This window comes from Triticum urartu, chromosome 1A, assembly GCF_056163025.1.
Source record: "Triticum urartu cultivar PI428250 chromosome 1A, HENAU_Tu73, whole genome shotgun sequence".
Taxonomy (NCBI): domain Eukaryota; kingdom Viridiplantae; phylum Streptophyta; class Magnoliopsida; order Poales; family Poaceae; genus Triticum; species Triticum urartu.
The window spans coordinates 252,574,552-252,583,672 of NC_141873.1; positions in this window are offsets into that span (position 1 = coordinate 252,574,552).

Sequence of the window (9,121 nt, forward strand, 5' to 3'; positions counted from 1 at the left end):
ACCATGTAGTGCGAGAAATCCAACGGAGGAGATCGAGTCTTGTGGGGAAAAGTGCGCAAACCTCTGCAGAGTGTACAAACTAATCATGGTTAGCCTTGTCCCCGGTTATGGAGATCTTGAGTATCTGGATCTTGGATTATCATGTTGATCTCATCACTCTATTACTTAATTTGTTGGGTTGTTAACTACTTTCTAATTGGGATTGAGTTGGAGGAACCTTCTCAATGTTTAACAACTACCATGATAGTTAAATCAAATATATTCCTTTGTTGTTGGAAAAAATTGGCTTTTTGCAAAAACATTATAACCATATAGCCTCCACCAGCCATATATGCATGTAGTGATAGCATTTATCTTTTTCATATCTCTTCTATGTTATATTGCCAGCATATTCCATGTGCTGACCCGTTTTCGGGCTGCAACATATCATGTTGCAGACTTTTCAGACAAAGAGTAAGGTGCGCTAGGTCGTTTGTCGTGCACTCAACTATGCCGTTGGAGTTGATGGACTCACTTTATCTTCCAAGCCTTCCGATGTTATCTTATTTAGATGGCCTTAAGCCATATTTATTGTAATAAGTTCTCTTTGGAGACTATTGATGTAATAAGTGTGTGATTGCAACTCTGTTATAAATCCTTCGAGTATTGTCACTATGATAACCCACAAGTATAGGGGATCGTAACAGTTTTCGATAAGTAAGAATGTCGAACCCAACGAGGAGCTAAAGGCAGAACAAATATTCCCTCAAGTTCTATCGAACACCGATACAACTCTACGCACACTTGACGTTCGCTTTACCTAGAACAAGTATGAAACTAGAAGTACTTTGTAGGTGTTGTTGGATAGGTTTGCAAGGTAATAAAGAGCATGTAAATAAAAAGTAGGGGCTGTTTAGATAAAGACACAACTAAGTTAGTTTTAGTAAAGAGCTTTTTTGTTACGAGGAAGTTATTTGTCCCTAGGCAATCGATAACTAGACCGGTAATCATTATTGCAATTTTATATGAGGGAGAGGCACAAGCTAACATACTTTCTCTACTTGGATCATATGCACTTATGATTGGAACTCTAGCAAGCATCCGCAACTACTAAAGATCATTAAGATAAAACCCAACCATAGCATTATAGCATCAAGTCCTCTTTATCCCATATGCAACAACCCCCTTACTCGGGTTTGTGTTTCAGTCACTCACGCAACCCACTTTAAGCGAATCATGAACATATTGCAACACCCTACAGCGGGGATCCCTCACGCTTGCGCGACACGGAGAGCACCATAGGACAGCACCAATAATAAAACATGCAACTCAAACCAATCTTGATCATCAAATAGCCCATAGGACAAAACGGATCTACTCAAACATCATAGGATAGCCATACATCATTGGGAAATAATATATAGCGTTGAGCACCATGTTTAAGTAGAGATTATAGCGGGTAAAAGAGAGGTTACACCGCTGCATAGAGGGGGAAGAGTTGGTGATGATGGCGGTGAAGTTGTTGGTGAAGATTGCGGTGATGATGAGGTGGCACTCCAGTGCCACCGGAAGCAAGGGGGAAAGAGCCCCCTCCTTCTTATTCTTCCTTGACCTCCTCCCTAGATGGTAGAAGGGTTTCCCCTCTGGTCCGTGGCCTCCATGGCGTGGGAGGGGCGAGAGCCCCTCCGAGATTGGATCTGTCTCTCTCTGTTTCCGCGTTCTCAGATTCTTGCCTTTCACCGTTTCTTATATTACCGGAGATCCGTAACTCCGATTGAGCTGAAATTTTAACACGATCTCTATCCGGATATTAGCTTTCTTGCGGCGAAAGAAGGGCATCAACCTCCTTACAGGGTGGCCACAAGGGTCAGGCGCGCGCCCCCCTACCTCATGGCCCCCTCGGGCATCGTCTCGCGTGGATTTTTCTTCCCAAAAAGCATATATATTCGAAAAAAATCTCCGTAAGTTTTTATCCCGTTTGGACTCCGTTTGATATGGATATTCCGCGAAACAAAAAACATGCAACAAACAGGAACTGACACTGGGCACTGGATCAATATGTTACTCCCAAAAATAGTATAAAAAGTTGCCGAAAGTATATGAAAGTTGTAGAATATTGGCATGGAACAATCAAAAATTATAGATACGACCGAGACGTATCACACTACAAAAAAAGACACATCCGTGACATTTTGGGCCAAACGATTTTTTTGTCATACTAATGACACTTCTATGACGATAACTGTGACAAAACCCGGTATCATCATAGATGTGGCGGGGTCCTACTTCTATGACAAAAAATCATGACAGAAAATGGGCTTTTCGTCCTGGGTGGGCCGGAGATGCAGCTGCATGACATTCTTTGGGCCGTCCATTGATAACCCACAAGTATTCAACCCAAATTTATTGATTCGACACAAGGGGAGCCAAAGAATATTCTCAAGTATTAGCAGCTGAGTTGTCAATTGAACCACACCTGGAAACTTAGTATCTGCAGCAAAGTGTTTAGTAGCACAGTAATATGATAGTGGTGGTAGCAGCAACAAAAGTAAAGACAACAAAAGTAATGTTTTTGGTATTTTGTAGTGATTGTAACAGTAGCAGCGGGAAAGTAAATAAGCGTAAACCAGTATATGGAAAACTCGTAGGCACCAGATCAGTGATGGATAATTATGCCGGATGCGGTTCACCATGTAACAGTCATAACATAGGGTGACACAGAACTAGCTCCAATTCATCAACGTAATGTAGGCATGTATTCCGTATATAGTTATACGTGCTTATGGAAAAGAACTTGCATGACATCTTTTGTCCTACCCTCCCGTGGCAGCGGGGTCCTGTCGGAAACTAAGGGATATTAAGGCCTCCTTTTAATAGAGAACCGGAACAAAGCATTAGCACATAGTGAATACATGAACTCCTCAAACTATGGTCATCACCGGGAGTGGTCCCGATTATTGTCACTTCGGGGTTGCCGGATCATAACACATAGTAGGTGACTATAGACTTGCAAGATAGGATCAAGAACTCACATATATTCATGAAAACATAATAGGTTCAGATCTGAAATCATGGCACTCGGGCCCTAGTGACAAGCATTAAGCATAGCAAAGTCATAGCAACATCAATCTTAGAACATAGTGGATACTAGGGATCAAACCTAACAAAACTAACTCGATTACATGATAAATCTCATCCAACCCATCACCGTCCAGCAAGCCTACGATGGAATTACTCACGCATGGCGGTGAGCATCATGAAATTGGTGATGGAGGATGGTTGATGATGACGACGGCGACGAACCCCCCTCTCCGGAGCCCTGAACGGACTCCAGATCAGCCGTCCCGAGAGGTTTTAGGGCTTGGCGGCGGCTCCGTATCGTAAAACGCGATGATTTCTTCTCTCTAATTTTTTCTCACTGAAAGCAAATATATAGAGTTGGAGTTGGCGCCGGAGGGCATCCAGGGGGCCCACGAGGTAGGGGGCGCGCCCTAGAGGGGGGCACCCTCGTGGACAGGGTGTGGGCCCCCTGGTCTTCATCTTTGGCGAGGATTTATTATTATTTTTTCTAAGATGTTCCGTGGAGTTTCAGGTCATTCCGAGAATATTTGTTTTCTGCACATAAAACAACATCATGGCAATTCTGCTGAAAACAGAGTCAGTCCGGGTTAGTTCTATTCAAATCATACAAGTTAGAGTCCAAAACAAGGGCAAAAGTGTTTGGAAAAGTAGATACGACGGAGACGTATCAACTCCCCCAAGCTTAAACCCTTGCTTGTCCTCAAGCAATTCAGTTGACAAACTGAAAGATAGAAAGAAAAACTTTTACAAACTATGTTTGCTCTTGTTGTTGTAACTATGTCAAGCCAGCATTCAAGTTTTCAGCATATATCATAACTAACCACATTTGCAATAATTCTCAGGTCTCATAATTACTCATATCAATAGTATAATCAACTAGCAAGCCATAATAATAAATCTCGGATGACAACACTTTCTATAAACAATCATAATATGATATAACAAGATGGTATCTCGCTAGCCCTTTCTGAGACTGCAAAACATAAATGCAGAGCACCTTTAAAGATCAAGGACTGACTAGACATTGTAATTCATGGTAAAATAGATCCAATCATAGTCACACCTAACATAGATTAATAGTGATGAATGCAAATGACAGCTATGCTCTCCAGCTAGTGCTTTTTAATAAGAGGGTGATGACTCAACATAAAAGTAAATGGATAGGCCCCTCGCAGAGGGGAGCAGGGATTTGTAGAGGTGCCAAAGCTCGGTTTTGAAATAGAGATAAATTGTATTTTGAGCGGTATACTTTCATTGTCAACATAACAACTAAGTGATGGCGATATCTTCCATGTTGAACACATTATAGGCTGTTCCCAAATAGAATGGTAAAGTTTATACTCCCCCTCCACCAACAAGCATTAATCCATGACTTGCTCGAAACAACGAGTGTCTCCAACATACATCAGGTCCCAGAGGGAGTTTTGTTTGCAATTAATTTTGATATAGTTTGCATAAAGCATGGGACTGGGCATCCCGCTGACCAGCCATTTTCTCGTGAGTGAGGAGCGGAGTCCACTCCTCTTGAGAATAACCCGCCTAACACGGAAGATAGGGACAACCTTGGTTGATACATGAGCTATTCGAGCATACAAAACAGAATGTTTATTTGAAGATTTAGAGTTTGGCACATACAAATTACTTGGAACGGCAGGTAGATACTGCATATAGGAAGGTATAGTGGACTCATCTGGAATAACTTTAGGGTTTAAGGGATTGGATGCACAAGCAGTATTCCCGCTTAGTACAAGTGAAGGCTAGCAAAAGACTGGGAAGCAACCAATTAGAGAGCGACAACAGCCATGTACATGCATTAAAATTAATAAACATTGGATGCAAGCATGAGTAGGATATAATCCACCATGAACATAAATATCGTGAAGGCTATGTTGATTTTGTTTCAACTACATGCGTGAACATGTGCCAAGTCAAGTCACTCAAATCATTCAAAGGAGGATACCACCCCATCATACCCCATCATAACCATCTCAATAGCATGTTGGCACGCAAGGTAAACCATTATAACTCATAGCTAATCAAGCATGGCACAAGAAACTATGATCTCTAATTGTCATTGCAAACATGTTTATTCATAATAAGCTGAATCAAGAACGAGGGGCTAATCATATTTACAAAAACAAAAGAGGTCGAGTTCATACCAGCTTTTCTCATCTCAGTCAGCCCATCATATATCATCATAATTACCTTTCACTTGCACGATCGAACGATGTGAATAATAATAAGAGTGCATGTGCATTGGACTAAGCTGGAATCTGCGAGCATTCAATAAACAGGAGAAGACAAGGCAATATGGGCTCTGGGTTAATTCAACAATAATGCATATAAGATCCACTTCAATAATTTAATTCTAGTCTTCTCCTACAGACCCCCAAAGAAAAGAAATAAAACTATTTACAGGGGAAAGCTCCCAACAAGCAAAAGAAGAACGGGAAATATTTTGGGGTTTTCTTTTTAATTATTACCACTACAGCAAAAAAATAAACTACTACTAATTTTTTGGTTTTTCTTAAGGTTTAACAAACACATAAGAAGGAAGCAGAAATAAGAAAATAAACTAGCTTGGATATTACAGTGAAAGAGTATGAGCACCAACATCTAGAAATGAGTGTGTGTGAACATAAATGTAATGTCGGTGAGAAATACGTACTCCCCCAAGCTTAGGCTTTTGGCGTAAGTTGGTCTATTGCCAGGGATAGCCTGGCGGATACCCATAAGTGTAGCTGGTGTCGTACTGCGACGAAGAATAGTTGGGATCATACTGTGATGAAGAAGAAGACTCTAACTGCCACTGGCTGACAGTCATCTCTGGATCCCAAGAATAAACAGATTGTCGTGGAGGCTCATCTTGTGGTTCCTGTTCCGGGGCTGGTGCAGGATTCTTGTGAGCTTGGACGGCAGCCCACGTAATGAGGTAGGGTCTGTGGACGTTGGTCGCGGATGAAGTCGGTGAGGCCAGCATTCTTAATCAATGAATAGAAATCCTCATAAATCTCGGCCTCTCTCAAGAAATTATCAGAAGGCCATTCACACGGCCGGATCTCCGCGGTACGAGGCAAATTATATTTGGGCCTCTGAGCTTCTTCATTTTGTTTATCCTTTGAGCTTCGGCTCGATGAACCCCTCAAAAGTCTCCTCATTATTTTTCTGAAATAATCTGAAATTTTTAGTAACTTCAAACAAAAGTGAACCAACTTCAATAAAACTGATAGCAACTACTCCTACAAGTGCCTAGAGCCTATATCAAGCATTAGAACTACTTGGAACCATATAAATTTGGCATGCAAGCTCAAGAACATGGTCACCTATGCAGCACAAATTTGCAATGAATAAAGCACTAGAACAAAAACTAATTGGACCAATGGAGGAGTCACATACCAAGGAACAATCTCCCCAAGCAGTTTTGCGAGAGGTGCTTTGAGCAAGGAGATCGAAAATCACAGCAAAAGTGGCTGGAACTCGTGCTTGAGTTGGTTTTTCGGGTTTGTGTGAGACAGAGGAAGAAGATGGGTGCTGGGATAAGTGGAGGAGGGCCACCGTGGGCCCACGAGGCAGGGGGCGCGCCCTAAGGGGGGGCGCCCACCACCCTCGTGGCCAGGTGGCAGCTCCTCCCGCGGTAATTTTTGCAAAGTAAATCCTCAAATATTCCTGAAAAAAATCATATTAAATTGGCATGGCATTCTGAGGACTTTTATTTTCGGGATATTTTTATACTGCACGGATAAGCCAGGAAACAGACAGAAAAAAACTATTTTTATGTTATTTCTACTAATTAACAGAAAGTATAGAGAGGGTACAGAAGTTTGTGCTTCTAGTTTCATCCATCTCATGCTCATCAAAAAGAATCCACTAACAAGGTTGATCAAGTCTTGTTAACAAACTCATTCCGATAATCATGAAACCGGAGAAATTTCGAATAACACTAAGTTACCTCAACGGGGATATGCACATCCCCAATAATAAGTATATCATATTTCTTTTTGACAGTAGGAAGAGGAAATTCAAAACCTCCAATTATAATCGATGGAATTTTTCCAATGGAGTTGATACTATGAACTTGAGGTTGTTTCCTCGGAAAGTGTACCGTATGCTCATTACCATTAACATGAAAAGTGACATTGCCTTTGTTGCAATCAATAACAGCCCCTGCAGTATTAAGAAAAGGTCTTCCAAGAATAATAGACATATTATCATCCTCGGGAATATCAAGAATAACAAAGTCCGTTAAAATAGTAACGTTTGCAACCGCAACAGGCACATCCTCACAGATACCGACAGGTATAGCAGTTGATTTATCTGCCATCTGCAAAGATATTTCAGTAGGTGTCAACTTATTCAAGTCAAGTCTACGATATAAAGAGAGAGGCATAACACTAACACCGGCTCCAAGATCACATAAAGCAGTTTTAATATAATTTCTTTTAATGGAGCAAGGTATAGTAGGTACTCCGGGGTCTCCAAGTTTCTTTGGTATTCCACCCTTAAAAGTATAATTAGCAAGCATGGTGGAAATTTCAGCTTCCGGTATCTTTCTTTTATTAGTAATGATATCCTTCATATATTTAGCAAAAAGATAGGCCTAATCATTTCAGCAAAGCGCTCAAAATCCTCATCATCTTTTTTCTTGGATGGTTTCGGAGGAAAAGGCATGGGTTTCTGAACCCAAGGTTCCCTTTCTTTACCATGTTTCCTAGCAACAAAGTCTCTTTTATCATAACGTTGATTCTTTTATTGTGGGCTATCAAGATCAACAGCAGGTTCAATTTCTACATCATTATCATTACTAGGTTGAGCATCATCATGAACATCATCATTAATATTTTCATTAGGTTCATGTTCATTACCAGATTGTGTTTCAGCATCAGACATAGAGATATCATTTGGATTATCAGGTGGTTCAGCAATAGGTTCACTAGAAGTTCGCACAGTCCTATCATTTTTCTTCTTCTTCTTCTTTTTAGAAGAACTAGGAACATCAATATTATTTCTTTGAGAATCTTGCTCGATTCTCTTAGGATGGCCTTCAGGATACAAAGGTTCCTGAGTCATTCTACCAGTTCTAGTAGCCACTCTAACAGCATAATCATTTTTCTTACTATTCATTTCATCAAGCACTTCTTTTTGAGCCTTAAGTACTTGTTCTACTTGAGTGGTAACCATAGAAGCATGTTTGCTAACAAGTTTAAGTTCACCTTTAATATTAGCCATATAATCACCCAAGCGTCTAATCATATAAGCATTTTCTTTTAACTGTCTACTAAAATAAGCATTGAAGTCGTCTTGCTTAAACATAAAGTTATCAAACTCGTCCAAGCACTGACTAGCAATTTTAGTAGGAGGGACTTCAGCTTTATCATATCTATAGAGAGAATTTACCTTTACTACCTGTGTCGGGATATCGGGATCAGGAGGTTCTTCAGTAAATAAAGAATTGAGATCATATGTTTCTTCAACAGGCGGTATATTAAGACCATGTATTTCTCCAATAGGAGGTAAATTATTAACATCTTCAGCTTTAATACCTTTTTCTTTCATAGATTTCTTTGCCTCTTGCATATCTTCGGGACTGAGAATAGAACACCTCTCTTCTTCAGAGTTGGTTTAGGAATAGACTCAGTAATTGGAGCAGGAGCTGGCTCAGGAGGTGCCCAATTATTTTCATTTGTCAATAGAATTTCAGCTTCATCCAGTGTTCTTTCCCTGAAAAGAGAACCAGCACAACTATCCAGGTAATCTCTGGAAGCATCGGTTAGTCCATTATAAAAGATATCAAGTATTTCAGGTTTCTTAAGAGGATGATCAGGCAAAGCATTATGTAACTTGAGAAGCCTCCCCCAAGCTTGTGGGAGACTCTCTTCTTTAATTTGCACGAAGTTGTATATTTCCCTCAAAGCAGCTTGTTTCTTATGAGCAGGGAAATATTTAGCAGAGAAGTAATAAATCATATCCTGGGGACTACGCACACAACCAGGATCAAGAGAATTAAACCATATCTTAGCATCACCCTTTAATAAGAACAGAAATATTTTGAGTATATAAAAGT